The sequence below is a fragment of the Aquarana catesbeiana genome, linkage group LG03 (assembly GCF_042186555.1).
Source record: "Aquarana catesbeiana isolate 2022-GZ linkage group LG03, ASM4218655v1, whole genome shotgun sequence".
Classification (NCBI taxonomy): domain Eukaryota; kingdom Metazoa; phylum Chordata; class Amphibia; order Anura; family Ranidae; genus Aquarana; species Aquarana catesbeiana.
In genome coordinates, this window is record NC_133326.1 from 735,468,081 (window position 1) to 735,488,412 (window position 20,332).

At 47.9% G+C, this 20,332-nt stretch overlaps 1 pseudogene; it reads right to left on the minus strand.

The window, feature by feature from the left end:
• Nucleotides 1-20,332, minus strand: part of LOC141134394 (alanine--tRNA ligase, mitochondrial-like) — a 31,655-nt pseudogene continuing 11,323 nt past the window's right edge.

Here is a 20,332-nt window from a genome sequence, read left to right on the forward strand (position 1 = left end):
TCAGTTCTCTCCCGCCTGACACGTGTCATGTCCGGAGTCCCTGAGTTTTGTCTGTGCGAATTTCAGTGCCACCTCCAGAACCCCGTCCAGGTTCTCACAGCTTCCATTTCCATTGGCGTAACCCTCTGAACCACCAGCCTTACCACCCATCGCTGAGCAGACCACCACCGCCCAATCCAGGGCAGACATACCAGGGGAGGGGCCCTGATGGGGAGGAGAGAAGAGATCACATGAGCAGAATTCCTGAATACACATGGATCAGACATGAAATAAAACCCTCCTTACCTTGGGCACTTGACATGCACACGACAACTTCCCGGAGCCCTGCCTGCTGAACAGCATCACAGCCGAGCCTGGGCACCGCTCACACAGCAGGAAGACCATCTTCATCAGGACCTGCAGGGGCACCACATACCACCATTACTAATTGGAGAACCTTCCGTATTGTCTTCTCCAACCTCTGATGACTTCACTCCCACACCTTTCACTGACACTGTATTGTCCTTCCATGCTTTTTCTCCTCACTGTCTATCATCAGGTGGATCTCCTGAGACTGGATGGGAGCAACAATCAGCCTGAGGATAAGGAGCGTGCCTGAGGAGCACAGAGGAAGAGTTCCAGGGAGACAAAGGGAGGGGAAGTTCAAGGAAGGCAAAGGGAGGGGGAGTTCCAGGGAGGAGGAGGGAGAGTTCCAGGGAGGCAGATGGGGAGTTCCAGGAAGGCGGAGGGAGGGAGAGTTCCAGAAAGGCAGAGGGAGAGTTCCAGGAAGGCAGAGGGAGAGTTCCATGGAGGCAGAGGGGGAGTTCCAGGAAAGCGGAGGGAGGAGGAGTTCCAGGGAGGGGGAGTTCCAGGGAGGGGGAGTTCCAGGGAGGAAGGATGAGATTCTCTATATCAGGAGAGGAAATGGCGATATCTAACCGGAAGAGACTCCTCCTCCAAACAGTCCACTATGACGGGACGCTGGCCATGCCTCTCCAGCAGACTCGGGATGCTCTCTGCAGCCTGGGGGAGGGGAAAAGGAGCATTATAATCTGATTGGTGGCAGGAGATCTCCCAGAACTGAATTCCGCTCTATTCCAGGAGATCCTATACCTGGGATTATTCCATCCAATGAAGAGCTGTGAAGTCATCCAGCCACACAGTATAAAAATATATTATCCCCCGTCCCTATCCCCATGTGTAAGATAGCCCCACCCCTCCTTTACCTTTCTCCCTATCGCATTCTGCACAGCTGTGTTGGCTGATCGTTGCAAAGTCTTGAGAGATGCCTGTAGTTCCTTCCTCTGCCACTGGGGCATAGAGGCGCTGTCCACACTCTACAATGTAAAGGAACAATGACCCGGTTATGGCGGCTTTGTTGGAGCTTCCAGTGATAGATTGTCTTCCTCGATCACACTTCTCCCCACCAATGTGAAACTTCTTATTTTTATTTTGGTGTCCATCGTTTTTTTTTTCCATCGGTACCCCTTCTTTTTAGTCTAAGTCATGTGACCACATTTCTCCCCCCTGCTGTGGGATATAGCATCACCCGTTTCCTAATGCCCCCCGGTGTGAATCCTGACACCCGATCTTCACTCACATCCGTCACAAGTCTGACCTCCTTGGACAACCTCCGAGCGTCGTTCAGGTAAGGGGTTATCATCTACATCCGCTCAACAAGGGAAACCACTTCCCTGCGTAGAACCTTTCCCGTCTCCCATGCCTAGGGAGAAGATCAGAGAATGAAGGTGACCCTGGGAGGTCTTATATTTTATTGTACAGGATCAAACTAACAGTAAATTTCACAGATTTTTAATTCTTAATCATCATCAATAATTAAAATAATTATAATTAAATTGTATCATGCAGAGGATTGGATGGATGTGTGCTGGGCATGGTTTCAGATATCTGACCTCTCTGGCTTCTTCTCCGGTAACAGCGATAAGGCGGACAATCCCTCTCAGCAGAGGTTTCTCGAAGATATAGTTACATAGTTACATAGTAGGTGAGGTTGAAAAAAGACACAAGTCCATCAAGTCCAACCTATGTGTGTGATTATGTGTCAGTATTACATTACATATCCCTGTATATTGCGGTCATTCAGGTGATTATCTAATAGTTTCTTGAAGCTATCAATGCTCCCCGCTGAGACCACCGCCTGTGGAAGGGAATTCCACATCCTTGCCGCTCTTACAGTAAAGAACCCTCTACGTAGTTTAAGGTTAAACCTCTTTTCTTCTAATTGTAATGAGTGGCCACGAGTCTTATTAAACTCTCTTCTGCGAAAAAGTTTTATCCCTATTGTGGGGTCACCAGTACAGTATTTGTAAATTGAAATCATATCCCCTCTCAAGCGTCTCTTCTCCAGAGAGAATAAGTTCAGTGCTCGCAACCTTTCCTCATAACTAAGATCCTCCAGACCCTTTATTAGCTTTGTTGCCCTTCTTTGTACTCGCTCCATTTCCAGTACGTCCCTCCTGAGGACTGGTGCCCAGAACTGGACAGCATACTCCAGGTGCGGCCGGACCAGAGTCTTGTAGAGCGGGAGAATTATTGTTTTATCTCTGCAGTTGATCCCCCTTTTAATGCATGCCAATATTCTGTTTGCTTTATTAGCAGCAGCTTGGCATTGCATGCCATTGCTGAGCCTATCATCCACTAGGACCCCCAAGTCCTTTTCCATCCTAGATTCCCCCAGAGGTTCTCCCCCCAGTGTATAGATTGTATTCATATTTTTGCCACCCAAATGCATTATTTTACATTTTTCTACATTGAACCTCATTTGCCATGTAGTCGCCCACCCCATTAATTTGTTCAGGTCTTTTTGCAAGATTTCCACATCCTGCGGAGAAGTTATTGCCCTGCTTAGCTTAGTATCGTCTGCAAATACAGAGATGGAACTGTTTATCCCATCCTCCAGGTCGTTTATGAACAAATTAAATAGGATTGGTCCCAGCACAGAACCCTGGGGGACCCCACTACCCACCCCTGACCATTCTGAGTACTCCCCATTTATCACCACCCTCTGAACACGCCCCTGTAGCCAGTTTTCAATCCATGTACTCACCCTATGGTCCATGCCAACGCACCTTATTTTGTACAGTAAACGTTTATGGGGAACTGTGTCAAATGCTTTTGCAAAATCCAGATTTTGATCACCAAATCTTCAATGGCTCCCGTCTTCTGAAGGTGTCTGCATATAAACAGAAAATTTCAGGAGTAATCGGGGATCCAGGAGAATCTCAGTATGAATCCAGAGTTGGAGGGTCCAAGAATTTTTTAGAGGAATCCAGAGGTTCGGGTGTCTCAAGAGGAATCAGAGAAAATCCAGGAAATATCTTGAGGAGTTTTGGGGTGGTTCATGAGAACTGGAGGAATCAGAGGAATTGGGGGGTGGGTGCAATGAGAATTAGGGTAATCCAGGAAACCTCAGGGGGAATTGGGGGGTGGGGGGTTGTGGGTGGCTGTAGGGTAGGGGATCCAGGAGAATCTCAGGAGGAATCGGGGATGGGGAGGCTAGGAATCGGGAAGGGAATACAGATTAATCACAGAAGGTATTTGGGGCCCAGGAAACCTGAGGAGGAACCTGTCTAGGGGGTGAACAGGGGAATCCCAGAGGGATAATCATGAAAATTAGGGGAATCCAGGAAACCTCAGGAGGAATTGAAGGGGTTGGGGGTGGCTGTAGAATAGGGGATACTGAAGAATCTCAGGAAAAGTTAGGGGGGTCATAAGTATTTGGGGAACCCAGGAAACCTGAGGTGGAACATGTCTGGGGGTGTTACAGAAGAATCCGGGGAGGGTATCAATAGAATTGAGGCAACCTCTGGAGAAATCAGGGGGGTTGGAGAGTGGCTCTGGGGTAGGGAATACTGAAGAATCTCAGAAGGAATCAGGAGGGGGGACACAGGGAACCTGAGGAAAAATCTTTCTGGAGGACAGAGGAGAATCTCAAGAAGAATTGCGGAGGGGGGTTCATGAGCATTTAGGGAATCCAGGAAACCTCAGGAGAAATCGGGAGGGGGTGGCTAGGGGATACAGAAGAATCTCAAAAGGATCAGGAAGGGGATCCCAGAGAATCTCAGGAGGAAGTGGTGGTAAACCTAGGAAAAGGAAAAGGTGTGAGGGGTTGGGTCTTGGAGAACCCTAAGAGGAATCAATGGGTGAATAGAACACAGGAGAAAATTAAGTATTAGAGGAAATGGGTGGGGGAGACTGGTGGCAGGAAATCTAAGGAGGAATCTTGGGGTAGGGGGAAATCCAGGATAATCCCAGAGAATTCAAGGGGATCCTTGAAAATCTCAGGAAAAATCAGGATAGAGGGAGGGAATCCTCAGGAGGAATCACAAAGGGGGGTGGATCCAGGAAACCTTTGGAAAAATCAATAGGAATTGGAAAGCATGGCAGTGAAGTTGAGGATTCCAGGAGAATCATAGAAGGAACTAAACGTAATCCAGCAGAATTTCAGGAGAGAGACATGGGGGAGAATGGTGACTGGAAGGGGAGGTGGAAGAATCCAGGAGAATCTTGAGAAATTGAGGGGTAATCCATGGAAATATCAGGAAGAATCAGGATAGAGAAAGGGAATCCAGAAAAGTTTGAAAAGAATTGGCAGGAGGGGTGGATCCAGGAGAACTCAGGAGGAATCAGGAAGTGGTGGGGAATATTGGGGAATCCAAGAGAATCTCAGGAGAAATTGGAAAGTGTCGGGGGGGGGGGGGGGGAATCTTAAATTAAAGAATTAAAGGGGGATCCAGGAGAATCTCAGGAGGAATCCGGGGGTAGAGAGTCCAGAAGGTGTTCGGGCAGGGGTAATCATGAGAACCCAGGAGGAACCAGGAGAGGGAAAGTGATCCAGGAGAATTTCAGGAAGGAGACACCAAACGGGACACACATTAGTTGGGAAAAACTTGTCTCTTACGTGCCGCAGCTGTTATCGAAATTTGGTTGTACGCAAAGCACACAGCCAAATCTCCTGTTTCTAAACATAATAGCAATTTCGTCTAATGAAATAAATGCAATGCATCTCACCTTTTGATCGTATCCATCCTCTGGTGTGTGCCCCAACCACCCAACAAGACAAAACACATGGTTCTTACATTCTCATCTCAGCAAGACTGGCTTTTCAGCTCTGTCTCCCTCCTTTATTCAAAAGACCACAAAAGCAATCACAAACAGGAAACCCTGGCCCCAACAGCCAATCGTTTCCTTCACAGGGTATGACCTCACAGGATGTAAATGACCATATAAGGATTTAACAACAGAATACAAAACAACCAATGAACAATGACTACAGGAGTCTTATGGGTGTGTCTGAGCAGAGACAGGGTGCATGTATGTTTTTAGAAGCCACATGGCTTTCAAACATTAACCCTGTCTCCAACCAGAACCCAAAAGACTCCCGTATTTCCGTTGATAGAAATCCTTATTATACATTGTTCCAGAGAACAATGTATACCTGGATTATTCTACTGTCTTTGTGGACGAGAGATTATCGGCAGGTGTACACTCATTGGGCCACAAATGTGTTGATCAGGCACACAGGGGCAACATGAGAGCACACTCGTTAAACCGACAATGTCTTTGCAGAGCGAACACATCCCCACCAGATGATCGTTCTGTGCATCGCACAGGGGCCCTTAGCTGGCGGAAATGTCCCCACCACACAAACATTTCTCTACATCCCCAAAGAGCTTTTCACTACCAAACGGATCTCAACCAGGGTTGGTCTGCCCCAGTCAGCTATTAGAGCGGGCTGTGGTTGATCAGACACTGGGAGACTCTTATGACAACACATTAATATAAAATTTTCCAAAACAGTCCCTCCTCTTGTCATATGATCCCATGTGTCCCTCGATGAATCCCGATCTTCTTCTTAGTCCATAAAAAGTAAAACACGGCTTGACATGTAGACTCTGTTGGAGATGACGTGGTGAGCTGTAGTAGTCGCCGGTCGGTCTGGGATCCTCTGTGTCTTGTACGTGGGTCGGGCTTCGGGCATCTCATCAGGGAAGATGTGGTCATCTGCTCAGGCTCTGGTCACGCGTCCAATTAGGCAACAGGAGCACCTCATCATGGCATATAGAAGGAATAGAAACAAAAACAACATCAGTATATATACCCCTACTTCCTTCACTATGATCCGCTGCAAGATAAAAATTAAATCTCCAACGATTCCCAAACCCTTAAAAAGGATTCCAACCTTCACTAGCTATAGCTCTGGCTTTGCCTTGTAGGGATCTAAACCTTATCCATATGGGCCTGAACTTTGTCACTACTATCCCCGATCCAGATATAACAATCTTTACTTATGAATTCCCAGAAACCCTTGGAATGTGGGAACTTCCTTGTAGCTTCAACAGTTACATGAAACATCCCATCCTCAATGGATGAGAAATTGTTCAATCGTTTCATAAGCTCAAGCCCCCACCGTGTACAAGCAATTCCCTTCCAGCTGTCCCTGCCATTCTTACCTTCTCTCGCGCCATCAGATCCTCACAATCGGCCGCGACATAAGATGCTGGGACAAGTTTCACCAGCACACATGAACCTCTTGCCTTACGGGAAATTACCTTATAAGCTGTAGATCCTCATTAATACCAAACTTCAGTTGTAGCACACTTGTGGGCTACCTAGTTATCCCGATACCAAAGCTGGCAAGAACCAGAGCTATTGTTAAAATTATAATTAATTTTACCCTCTATGAATGTTCTGTTAAGTTCTTTTGACAGGTGTCTGTTTGGATTTTACTAGTCTGTCAAAACTCCTCACACCAATATGAACATCACGTAGCATGTACCGCTGGGACACTAGTAGACCCGACAATGTGTCCTGTTCTCTTTCTTAGCCAGTTGGGATGCTTTTCATTGTTACCCTTGCCAAAATTTATTAAACAAAAAAATATAAATGAACGAAGATACTCCTCTACTCTTTTGTGGTTGATCAGCTTCTTGCAGTGGCTGGCGTGGTCTCATCCCTCAAGCTTCTTTACAATGACCCAGTCACCTAGTTGGAAAGAATGTAAACTGGTTATTGTGTCAGGGTCCAGGATGGACTTGTGAACCCTGTGGTGGACCTTTTGAAGTTCATTTTACAGTGATTGCACCCACCCCATCAGCTGAGAATGTAGGTGACAGCTAATGAGGAAAGTACAATTCTGTTTTTGGTTGACCTTAAAACAAACCTCATATGACAATAACCCAGACATCGGGACTGTGGTCACTGCATAATCTGTGTGTGGCTTACCATCCGGGGTGTAATACCTGGAACCAGTGACAAAAAGGTTCTTAGCATCTGGGATGGGAGCCTACTTCACCAGACTGCTGCTTGCAGATTCAAATTCTATCAAAGAAAGACAGTCTTGGCACAAACTTGGTTAGAATTAGAGCGGTTAGTATTATTGGTTTGAAAATGTGTTATTCTCACCACTCTCATCCCCCCTTTTCTTCCCTCCTCATTACAAACTGGAGGAAGACATGCAGGGTTTAGAATGGTGCAGAATAAAACAGTGAAATAGCCTATGATACTTTTACCTTCTTATACACCTGTACACACACTTCCAGAAACTGGACCTGAAAAGATACTTATAAACAAAAGTTATTACTCTATCCTTCAAAAAATGATAAACAATACAACATTCGTGTACATTGGTAAATTGTCACTGACATTCCACAAAACCGATAATAACTAAACCCTCTGTAAATCTTACTTTCACGTTTTTTTTTTTGTTTTTTTTTTCCTTAAATACAACAGCCGCGACACGCAAGAAGGCTGTCACGGGAGGTTCAAACATCTTGTTACCACATACAAACAATGAGACAAAGAAAAACATTTAGATACAAATGTGGGGGAGATATTTCATAGTTCCCAAAAACGAAAAAATAAAAACTAAAAATGACCAGATGGAATGCTGCCTTCACTCTTTTAGCGATAGAAAAAGAATACAATTTGAAAGGCACAAGAGCATTTCAAAATCTTTGCATGGACCAGCCACACAAAGTTCAGAAACAGGCCTGTGTATTTTTAATCACACAAATGTATACTACGCATCCATCAACTCACTCAACATTACAGATTTATGAAGCCACAGTCGCGCTACATCAACTCCAGAGGGATACCCAAAATAGTATCCTTGGACCACCTATGTCAATCTTTCTGGGGTTTAATGGCCTTTTCCTCAGAACTCAGATTTCATGTATTATGTAGCTGTCTGACTGGGGTGCATGGACGACCTATTGCCCATGACGATTCAAATCGCTTTTTTTGGCGAACTCTGCGTCCAGAGAACCCTGCGCTTTATTTTCGGAGCGATTATGGTTTGCGCCTTTATCACCATAATCGACCCCCGCATTCCGATTATTCTACACGGCCTGAGCGGGGCTGTTAGCGTACTACTCCTCACGTTTATGCTAATACAATCACGAACTGGAATTCCGACTATTATACACGGCCCGACCAGTCTCACGATATACAGCCCTCTAAACGTGTTCGTCCGACAACTACAAAAACACCATGAAATCCTCCACTATTCAAAACAAAAACAAACTTATGGCTTCTGTTTGTACCCAGATATTACAACAATAACTTGGATGCCTCCTGTTTGCTCTCTACCCAAAACTGTATTTCAGTATAAACCTTAATATAATTTAAAAATAAAAATGATTTCGTCCTTCCAAACACAAGTCAAAAGACCTCAAGCCCCTCCCACCAACTTCCTGTTGCACACCTGAGTAGGAAGAGGGAGGGGGAGGGGAAGCCTCAAATAGCTTCATATTTTGTCTATCAAGACATTAGAAATCTTCACTAGAAACATAAACTCCTTTAATGATTCTACTGGAAATGGAATTCAGTACAAAACCAGAGATATTTCGCTCAATACTAAAATCAGCAGAAACAAAAAGGCAGTTGCAGCAATTGAAAATCGGTCCACGGCAAAATGGTGGATGAAACCAGGACTACAGAAAAATGGCCGACATTAACAAATGACAAGACACAAAGTTACATAAAACGTCTAAACAATACACTCTTGTCGCAAATACAACACAATATTTGACTCAGAGTTAGAACTCCCCCCATGTTATTACCTAGAAACCTGAGACCCCCACAGGGTGTAAACAGCTCCTATTGTGATGTCCTAACAATGCATGGGCACTTGGATATGCGACAGGCATTTCAACTTAAAACCAATATTCAATACAGAAAACGCAATAGTTTCCTTGAAAAGTATGTAAACAGTACAAAAATAGAATTCACAAAAAGGTGCCTAAAAGCCAGATTGTAGCTTAAAGCACATGGCTTTGCACACACAAATGAAGCAGCTCCAGGGGGAGCTCACAGGTCTTCAAAATGGCCGCCGATGCACATGGTGACCACAACAAAGGCCAGACCACAACAAAATGGCACATTTTCCCGCCAAAACTGACCAAGATGGATAAACATTTTAAAGTTCACACACAAAGGAAAAGAAAATGGCCAACCGTAGTCACATGGTAGACAACAACAACAAGAGAACAAAAGGATGTAGCAGACAAAAACCATTTTCCTACCAAAACCAAAAATTTCTCCCCACAAAATTACACATTTGAGATACTAAATGAACGCTTAGACAAACATTTAAAAGTTACAAAAAGCACAACTTAGGAGCTATCCAACGAAACAACCAAGCCACATAACCCACAATTACACGGCTGAAACATACCCTCAAACTCCGTTCACAGCTTTCACATTGAAAGATACAGACAGTGAATGCTTGCAATGTCTATTCAGAACATTAGAGTTCCCTTCCCCCAGGGCGTAGACCCTTTCAATACAAAAACAACAATGCCTGCCCCTTCACTAAACTCATCTTTACAAACAGGTTCAGCTACTTACAAAACTACTCCACACACACATTGCAGGCTGCAAATAATATCAATTCATACATTTCTATTTCAAACATCTGCATTATTACACAGCATCACACACACACACACAGGCACAGTCTCCTTACACAAAGATTCGAAATACAAATCACACACACACAGACACACACAGACACACACACACAGGCACACACCAGACATACGATCAAACTTCCAGCATTATTTCAAAAGACGAAAAATGTGTTCTTTTTGCGAAGCAGACCCTCCCCAGCACATCTTAATGATCCGATTCTGAAGGAGGTTCTGTTCACTCCTACCTGGCTCGCCATGCTGTTATCGAAATTTGGTTGTACGCAAAGCACACAGCCAAATCTCCTGTTTCTAAACATAATAGCAATTTCGTCTAATGAAATAAATGCAATGCATCTCACCTTTTGATCGTATCCATCCTCTGGTGTGTGCCCCAACCACCCAACAAGACAAAACACATGGTTCTTACATTCTCATCTCAGCAAGACTGGCTTTTCAGCTCTGTCTCCCTCCTTTATTCAAAAGACCACAAAAGCAATCACAAACAGGAAACCCTGGCCCCAACAGCCAATCGTTTCCTTCACAGGGTATGACCTCACAGGATGTAAATGACCATATAAGGATTTAACAACAGAATACAAAACAACCATTGAACAATGACTACAGGAGTCTTATGGGTGTGTCTGAGCAGAGACAGGGTGCATGTATGTTTTTAGAAGCCACATGGCTTTCAAACATTAACCCTGTCTCCAACCAGAACCCAAAAGACTCCCGTATTTCCGTTGATAGAAATCCTTATTATACATTGTTCCAGAGAACAATGTATACCTGGATTATTCTACTGTCTTTGTGGACGAGAGATTATCGGCAGGTGTACACTCATTGGGCCACAAATGTGTTGATCAGGCACACAGGGGCAACATGAGAGCACACTCGTTAAACCGACAATGTCTTTGCAGAGCGAACACATCCCCACCAGACGATCGTTCTGTGTATCGCACAGGGGCCCTTAGCTGGCGGAAATGTCCCCACCACACAAACATTTCTCTACATCCCCAAAGAGCTTTTCACTACCAAACGGATCTCAACCAGGGTTGGTCTGCCCCAGTCAGCTATTAGAGCGGGCTGTGGTTGATCAGACACTGGGAGACTCTTATGACAACACATTAATATAACATTTTCCACAACACAGCAAAGTTCCACCGACGTCTGTTGAGGAGCTCTGGAGGCCGGACTCAGCATCTCCTGAATGGGAACTCCCACTGAGACCACATGTACCGGATCTGGGTACACCTGGGGAGGGGAGGAATGAGGAGACCAGGGGTAGAGGAATGCCAGGCCACAACCACCAATGGTATGCTATACAGTCCACCCACCGGTCTGTCTGTTAAAACGGAACTCCATCCAGAAACCAAACACTTCTATGTACAAGGTACAGCCTTACCATCACAAAAACTCTCCTCCTTCTTATCCCCCAACATCTCTCTCCATGTGACCGAGGGACGCTCCCATGTGCAGCAAACGGCTCCTGCCAATAACTCCCTATGGTAAATGTCTCCCAATTATGTCGGACTTCCTTGAGTGGGTGGTTACAATCTGCCCAGCATCCGGTGGTGACCATCCACAGGCACTGACTGACAGCTACGCCATACGGACAGCGCTGTCTCTTCCCACCCACCAACATCACTACATGCCCAATGTTTCATGGGAAATGTAGTTCTTTTTGGCTGCAAAAGTGGAAAAACACTAAGTTTTGTGCAATCCCTGCAGACAGATTCCAGAGGGAAGCTGACATGTGGTGTAGGTGGCCTTCTTCATAAATCCTTTCACTCTCCTAATATACCACCAATCAGATTCAGAGATTTAAATGAGGTTTGTATCTGATTGGTGGCTGAGGTATTGATACATCACAAACAGGAAAGGAAAGGGTTCCCAGACTAGATGGTGGAGGATAGAGCACTACCCCCCCAAACCCATTGGAAGTTTTTGGTCCAATTAAAATATAGCAAAAAATATGAATTTTGAATTTCTCTCACAAGAAAGAAGCTTCACAAATAAACATTTAACAGACGTACTTCTAACACGGAATTCCCAGAGCACTGTGGGTTATCTACAGACGGTGCACAGCAGAAGCTGCTTCCTTTTAGACTGTCACTCTCTGACTGAAAACTTCCTACAGAGCCTGAACAGAGTAGGTAGGGGGAGGAGTCACTGCTATAAAGAGAGGGTGAGGAGTCATTGCTCTGGAAGAGAAGGAGTCACTGCTCTGAAGGGGGAGGAGTCAGTGCTTTGGAGAAGGGGGAGGAGTCACCATTCTGGAGGTGGAGGGGTTGTTGCTCTGACTCTCGATAGTAAAAGAACTTGTGAGTTCCCTCCCCGGACTCTGGATGGATTACACCCATTCAAGGCTTTGTGATATAAATGACATACCTCCTCCACACTGCGAAGACCCGGGATAATTTTGGCATCTGTGAGTGGGATCTCTGATTCTGTCCAATCAGTTTTGAACTTTTTCTCAACTTTCTGCAGCTGCTGACCGCTCACCGCCCCCTAAAATATACAAACTGCGTGAGAGAATGCACAAAAAGGAACAAATAATCTGTCAGTATAAAAACACCCAGAAAGGGGACATTCCCAGAGATCTCCTGGGAGGGGCTTTCTGAGAACACAACAGAGACGCGTTATTCCCTGAGACCTCATGGGAGGGGCTTTACAGAAGATTCAATAGTTTGCTGTTTTTTGTTTTTGTTTTGGGGGTTCCATGTAAACAGGTGCAAAAAAACAAATGTGGAACTCCTATTACCAGCCAGGAAAGAGAGCCCACCATTAACTAGGGAGGAGAAAGAGTCCACCAATCCCACCACTAACCAGGGAGTAGATGTCCACCAATCCTACCCCTAACCAGGGAGTAGATGTCCACCAATCCTACCACTAACCAGGGAGGAGATGTCCACCAATCCAACCACTAACCAGGGAGGAGAAAGAGTCCACCAATCCCACCACTAACCAGGGAGTAGATGTCCACCAATCCCACCACTAACCAGGGAGTAGATGTCCACCAATCCCACCACTAACCAGGGAGTAGATGTCCACTAATCCTATCACTAACTAGGAAGGAAATTGAATCCACCAATCCTACCACTAACCAGGGAGGAGATGTCCACCAATCCCACCACTAACCAGTGAGAAGAAAGAGTCTACCAATCCCACCACTAACCAGTGAGGAGAAAGAGTCCCCCAATCCCACCACTAACCAGTGAGGAGAAAGAGTCCCCCAATCCCACCACTAACCAGGGAAGAGTCCACTCCAACTGGGAAGAAGTGGAAGAGACACTTGGTAGATGAGGATTTCCAGTGTCTGTCCCCCTCGGGCAATGATAACTGGGGGAGGAGCAACTTTTCCCTTAGTGTCCATCCTACTAGGGGTTGGGCAATTTACCTCAGAGATCTTCTCCCTTCAATGAACAGGCTTGCAGTTTTCTAGCTCCCACCACTACGTGTTATCCCAGATACCTCATCCAGGAACAGCACCACACGATCTCCAACCCTCAGGTGTTCCGTGGCCATCACCTCGTGTAGGACATAACCTTCAGCCTGGTGTAGGTACTCCACCGGAAACAGGATGTCCTGTGTGGAGCACAGAAAAGGTGCATGGTCAGTAGAAGGATTTCTCAAGGTCTGTACACAGCTATCTTATAGAGGAGAGGTTATCAGTACAAGGAGGGATTCTCTACTGTAAGAGCTGTGTATGGAGGAGTGGTGATCAGCAAAGGGATAATTTCTTTACTGAAAGTGCTATATAAATGGTGGAGAGGTGATCAGTACAGAAATGGCTTCTTTACTGTAAGCTATAGTTTCCCTGGGGGGAGAAGTCATTTGCCCTTGGGGGAGGGGGTGTTGCTGGGGATTGATTGGCGCCCTCCGCTATCTCTTGGTATTAGCTCTCCATGTAATATAGAAAGGATTGATCCATGTTACCTGTTGTAGGGAATCTCTTACCTTCTCACCTTCATGCACAAAGTACCCCAGATCTGACCTCTGTCCCCACTGCTCAGCATAGTAACAGGTCCGGTCAAGGATGACCCCACAGCGCTGACCTCTGCTGACCGCACTGTGTAATGACTGGTCCTTGTACAGCATCAGGATGGTGGCCGGGCAGGGACTAAACACTGCAGACAGAGAACCCCAGTCACTCTCTAGATGTATCAAGTCAAATATCAATATCCCGGTATCAGTACCTCAGTATCAATAACCCAATATCAGTATCTCAGAATTAGTGCTTCTTAGATACACTCTGACCATACCAAGAGCCAGCATCCTGACCATATGGTACACAACCCTCCCCCTACAATTGTATACTAACCGGGCTGGAGATGTAAGACTGAACTTACCATATTTCCCATCATCCCCCAGGGTATAGCCGTATTTCGGGGAGTCATCAGTAGCCGGGAACCCCTGCGCTGTAGTTCTCTAAGAGAGTGGATGTCCAGCCGCAGACCACCTACAGCCCCCACTGCCTGCTGATTCCTCAACTTTCTCTGAGAACACAAAACTCGATCAGGATAAAAATACAAAGAAGGAGACAAGTCCTATCACTATGGGACACACTTTATTTCACAATACCAGCTACATCCTGGTCACACCCATTACGTACTGGTAGAACATACTAAGTATCTCCTGGTCACACCAAGCACATCCTGGTAGAACATATCAAATACCTCCTGGTCACACCAAGCACGTCCTGGTAAAACATACCAAGTACGTCCTGGTAGACCATAGCAAGTACCTCCTGGTCCCACCAAGCACGTCCTGGTAGAACATACCAAGTACGTCCTGGTAGACCATAGCAAGTACCTCCTGGTCACACCAAGCATGTCCTGGTAGAACATAGCAAGTACCTCCTGGTCACATCAGGCATGTCTTGGTAGAACATACCAAGCACCGTCTGGTCACACCAAGCATGAACTGGTAGAAAATACCAAGTACCTCCTGGTCACACTAAGCATGTACTGGTAGAAAATATTACAGTGGTTCTCAACCTGGGAGTCGGGACCCCCTTGGGGGTCGAATGATGATTTGCCAGGGGTCACTGAATCCTGGGCTGTTCCTGAAGCCCACACCACTCTCTTTTTGGGGCTGGAGGAGACCCTATCTCCTGATTTTGGCATAGGTGTCACTGCTACGAGACACCACAAAGTCGGAGACACAGTGAATCTGGAGACACAGTGAATATCACTACCTGTGATTAGTTGCCATTAAAAGGCCCCACTACAGTTCTCAGATCAGCAGATGACCTTGATCAAGAGCACCTAAGTTGGCTGATCAGAACTCTCCGCCAGCGCTGCCACTCATCCCACCCCCCCCCGCCAGCACTGCTACTCCTCGCAACTCCCCACCAGCACTGCCACTCATCTCATTCCCTCTACTCAGGGGCGGGCTGGGCCGGGGGGCAGGATGGAAATTTCCCCCCAGGCTGTCACAATTTACATGCAAAACGGCCGGCGGCCACCAGCTATTTTTTCTCTGAGGAAGTTGGGCCAGGGGCACGGCCGCACGGTGTGGCATTGAGTGCAGACTGAACTCCCTGCGCTGCTAGTTCCAGTGCTGTCTGCACTGCAGAGTACTGCTGCTGGAGGGAGGGAGGGAGGGAGTGGGCGGGGGGAGTGCAGGTGAAAACAGCCTGCCTAGGTGTCTTCTTATCTCCCGTGTGACTCCTCCTTCCCCCCCGCCGCTGCTTTTATCCAGAAGGTAGAAGACAAAACATTCAAGCAGAGAGTTGTCCAACTTTTCAAGTTAAATCGCCTGTGATTGGTTGCTAGGGGTGGTCCTAGCAACCAATTATCTGTCTGTTAAATTGAAAGTTGGAAAACTCCTGTCCTCTGATCCAGCATGCCGCATCCTCTGTCTTCTACCTGCAGGTAAGAGAGGGGGCAGTGACATGACTTTGTTGCAAGGAAAGAAGGTGGCTGTGGAGGAGACTGGTATACAAGGAGGGGATCTGTATGGAGGAGACTGGGATACAAGGAGGGGGGCTGTGTGGAGGAGACTGGTATACAAGGAGGGGATCTGTATGGAGGAGACTGGGATACAAGGAGGGGGGCTGTGTGGAGGAGACTGGTATACAAGGAGGGGGGCTGTGTGGAGGAGACTGGTATACAAGGAGGGGATCTGTGTGGAGGAGACTGGTATACAAGGAGGGGATCTGTGTGGAGGAGACTGGTATACAAGAAGGGGGGCTGTGTGGAGGAGACTGGGATACAAGGAGGGGGGCTGTGTGGAGGAGACTGGTATACAAGAAGGGGGGCTGTGTGGAGGAGACTGGTATACAAGGAGGGGGGGCTGTGTGGAGGAGACTGGTATACAAGAAGGGGGGCTGTGTGGAGGAGACTGGTATACAAGGAGGGGATCTGTATGGAGGAGACTGGGATACAAGGAGGGGGGCTGTGTGGAGGAGACTGGTATACAAGGAGGGGATCTGTATGGAGGAGACTGGGATACAAGGAGGGGGGCTGTGTGGAGGAGACTGGTATACAAGGAGGGGGGCTGTGTGGAGGAGACTGGTATACAAGGAGGGGGGCTGTGTGGAGGAGACTGGTATACAAGGAGGGGATCTGTGTGGAGGAGACTGGTATACAAGAAGGGTTGCTGTGTGGAGGAGACTGGGATACAAGGAGGGGGGGCTGTGTGGAGGAGACTGGTATACAAGAAGGGGGGCTGTGTGGAGGAGACTGGTATACAAGGAGGGGGGGCTGTGTGGAGGAGACTGGTATACAAGAAGGGGGGCTGTGTGGAGGAGACTGGTATACAAGGAGGGGATCTGTGTGGAGGAGACTGGTATTCAAGAAGGGGGGCTGTGTGGAAGAGACTGGGATACAAGGAGGGGGGGCTGTGTGGAGGAGACTGGTATACAAGAAGGGGGGCTGTGTGGAGGAGACTGGTATACAAGAAGGGGGGGCTGTGTGGAGGAGACTGGTATACAAGAAGTGGGGCTGTGTGGAGGAGACTGGTATACAAGAAGGGGGGCTGTGTGGAGGAGACTGGTATACAAGGAGGGGGGGTTGTGTGGAGGAGACTGGGATACAAGGAGGGGGGCTGTGTGGAGGAGACTGGGATACAAGGAGGGGGGCTGTGTGGAGGAGACTGGTATACAAGGAGGGGGGCTGTGTGGAGGAGACTGGTATACAAGGAGGGGATCTGTGTGGAGGAGACTGGTATACAAGAAGGGGGGGCTGTGTGGAGGAGACAGGTATACAAGGAGGGGATCTGTGTGGAGGAGACTGGGATACAAGGAGGGGGGGCTGCGTGGAGGAGACTGGGATACAAGGAGGGGGGGCTGTGTGGAGGAGATTGGTATACAAGGAGGGGGGCTGTGTGGAGGAGATTGGTATACAAGGGGGGATCTGTGTGGAGGAGACTGGGATACAAGGAGGAGGGGCTGTGTGGAGGAGATTGGTATACAAGGAGGGGGGCTGTGTGGTGGAGATTGGTATACAAGGAGGGGGGCTGTGTGGAGGAGATTGGTATACAAGGAGGGGGCTGTGTGGAGGAGATTGGTATACAAGGAGGGGGGCTGTGTGGAGGAGATTGGTATACAAGGAGGGGGGCTGTGTGGAGGAGATTGGTATACAAGAAGGGGGGCTGTGTGGAGGAGACTGGTATACAAGGAGGGGATCTGTGTGGAGGAGACTGGTATACAAGGAGGGGATCTGTGTGGAGAAGACTGGTATACAAGGAGGGGGGGGGCTGTGTGAAGGAGACTGGTATACAAGGAGGGGGGGCTGTGTGGAGGAGACTGGTATACAAGGAGGGGGGCTATGTGGAGGAGATTGGTATACAAGGAGGGGGGCTGTGTGGAGGAGATTGGTATACAAGGAGGGGGGCTGTGTGGAGGAGACTGGTATACAAGGAGGGGATCTGTGTGGAGAAGACTGGTATACAAGGAGGGGGGGGCTGTGTGAAGGAGACTGGGCTACAAGGAGGGGATCTGTGTGGAGGAGACTGGTATACAAGGAGGGGATCTGTGTGGAGGAGACTGGTATACAAGGAGGGGGGGCTGTTTGGAGGAGATTGGTATACAAGGAGGGGGGCTGTGTGGTGGAGATTGGTATACAAGGAGGGGGGCTGTGTGGAGGAGACTGGTATACAAGGAGGAGGGGCTGTGTGGAGGAGATTGGTATGCAAGGAGGGGATCTGTGTGGAGGAGATTGGTATACAAGGAGGGGGGGGGCTGTGTGGAGGAGACTGGGATACAAGGAGGGGGGGGGCTGTGTGGAGGAGACTGGGATACAAGGAGGGGGGCTGTGTGGAGGAGACTGGGATACAAGGAGGGGGGCTGTGTGGAGGAGACTGGGATACAAGGAGGGGGGCTGTGTGGAGGAGACTGGGATACAAGAAAGGGGGCTGTGTGGAGGAGACTGGGATACAAGAAGGGGAGGCTGTGTGGAGGAGACTGGGATACAAGGAGGGGGGCTGTGCAGAGGAGACTGGTATACAAGGAGGGGATCTGTGTGGAGAAGACTGGTATACAAGGAGGGGGGGGCTGTGTGGAGGAGACTGGTATACAAGGAGGGGGGGCTGTGTGGAGGAGACTGGGATACAAGGAGGGGGGCTGTGTGGAGGAGACTGGGATACAAGGAGGGGGGCTGTGTGGAGGAGACTGGGATACAAGGAGGGGGGCTGTGTGGAGGAGACTGGGATACAAGGAGGGGGGCTGTGTGGAGGAGACTGGGATACAAGGAGGGGGGCTGTGTGGAGGAGACTGGGATACAAGGAGGGGGGCTGTGTGGAGGAGACTGGGATACAAGGAGGGGGGCTGTGTGGAGGAGACTGGGATACAAGGAGGGGGGCTGTGTGGAGGAGACTGGGATACAAGGAGGGGGGCTGTGTGGAGAAGACTGGTATACAAGGAGGGGGGCTGTGTGGAGGAGACTGGTATACAAGGAGGGGGGGCTGTGTGGAGGAGACTGGGATACAAGGAGGGGGGCTGTGTGGAGGAGACTGGGATACAAGGAGGGGGGCTGTGTGGAGGAGACTGGGATACAAGGAGGGGGGCTGTGTGGAGGAGACTGGGATACAAGAAGGGGGGCTGTGTGGAGGAGACTGGGATACAAGAAGGGGAGGCTGTGTGGAGGAGACTGGGATACAAGGAGGGGGGCTGTGTGGAGGAGACTGGGATACAAGGAGGGGGGCTGTGTGGAGGAGACTGGGATACAAGAAGGGGAGGCTGTGTGGAGGAGACTGGGATACAAGAAGGGGGGGCTGTGTGGAGTAGACTGGGATACAAGAAGGGGGGGCTGTGTGGAGGAGACTGGGGTACAAGAAGGGGGGCTGTGTGGAGGAGACTGGTATACAAGGAGGTCTAATGGAGAGGGAAATGGGACTTTAAATGAAGCGGCTGAACTGCAGAGGTGATGATATAAATATACAATTTTATTCATAACAAGATAAATATGGTAATTTCATATATACATAAAAGCACAAGGTATAGACACAGTGATACAAGGTATATAAATATAAACATAAATAAAGATAAATTCATGAGGTTAATGAATAGTATATGACAGCAATCTGGCCTTAAAATGCTAAACGCAGCATGCCCGGCACCTGTGTTAATAATCACATAAAAGGAATCTACAAATGTTGTGTTCATGTTATGACATCGTCAAAGCGTAGTGTGTGTCTCTGCAGCATCCAATAGCTCTACGCGTTTCGTGGAATTATCTCCACTCGTCAGGAGCAGATGCGACAGGTTCCTGTAGATTAAATGGTTATGGTGAAACCACATTATGTATAAGAGTAAAGAATGTTATTTAAAAAAGATTAGCCAAAGACACTCACCAGCCCCGGCAGTGGGAGCGATAAGGGGCGAGCGAGACACGGTGAACCGGAAGCACAGACCACATCACGGGAGCTGAGGCGGCGTAACTGTACATGGGCGGCTTGGGTTGTTGGTATGGTGCCTAAGGTGGTCCCCATGAATGTAGGTGCTGGCTTGGAAGTATGAGCAAATCAAAACATCTGAAAGCAAGAGTTAAAATGTGTGTGAGGTGAGATGATGGGGATGTGTAAAAACGAGCAAGGTATGTGTAAAGGGAATGATGAAAAAGATGATGAAAAAGTAATAGTGGTGTAGAATTGTAAGCCCAATGTGTCAGCATGTGTGAATAATGGAGGAAAAGGATGGGATGTGAAGTGTGAATGGTGTAATGTGTATGAAGTGGGCTGACCTAAATGTGGAAATGATCTGAGAAAAACAAACCTAGTAGTGAAGTAAAGTGTAAAAAACGAATGTGTACAGACAAAAAAGTGCAAAAACCAATCGTGTTATGTGTGGGTCTAGACCAAAGGACACTTACCCAAGCTGCATGCCATGCAACACCAAGTGATGGAATAGCTGGTGTGCAGGAGCCCCAGGCAGAGTGGGATACAAGGAGGGGGGCTGTGTGGAGGAGACTGGGATACAA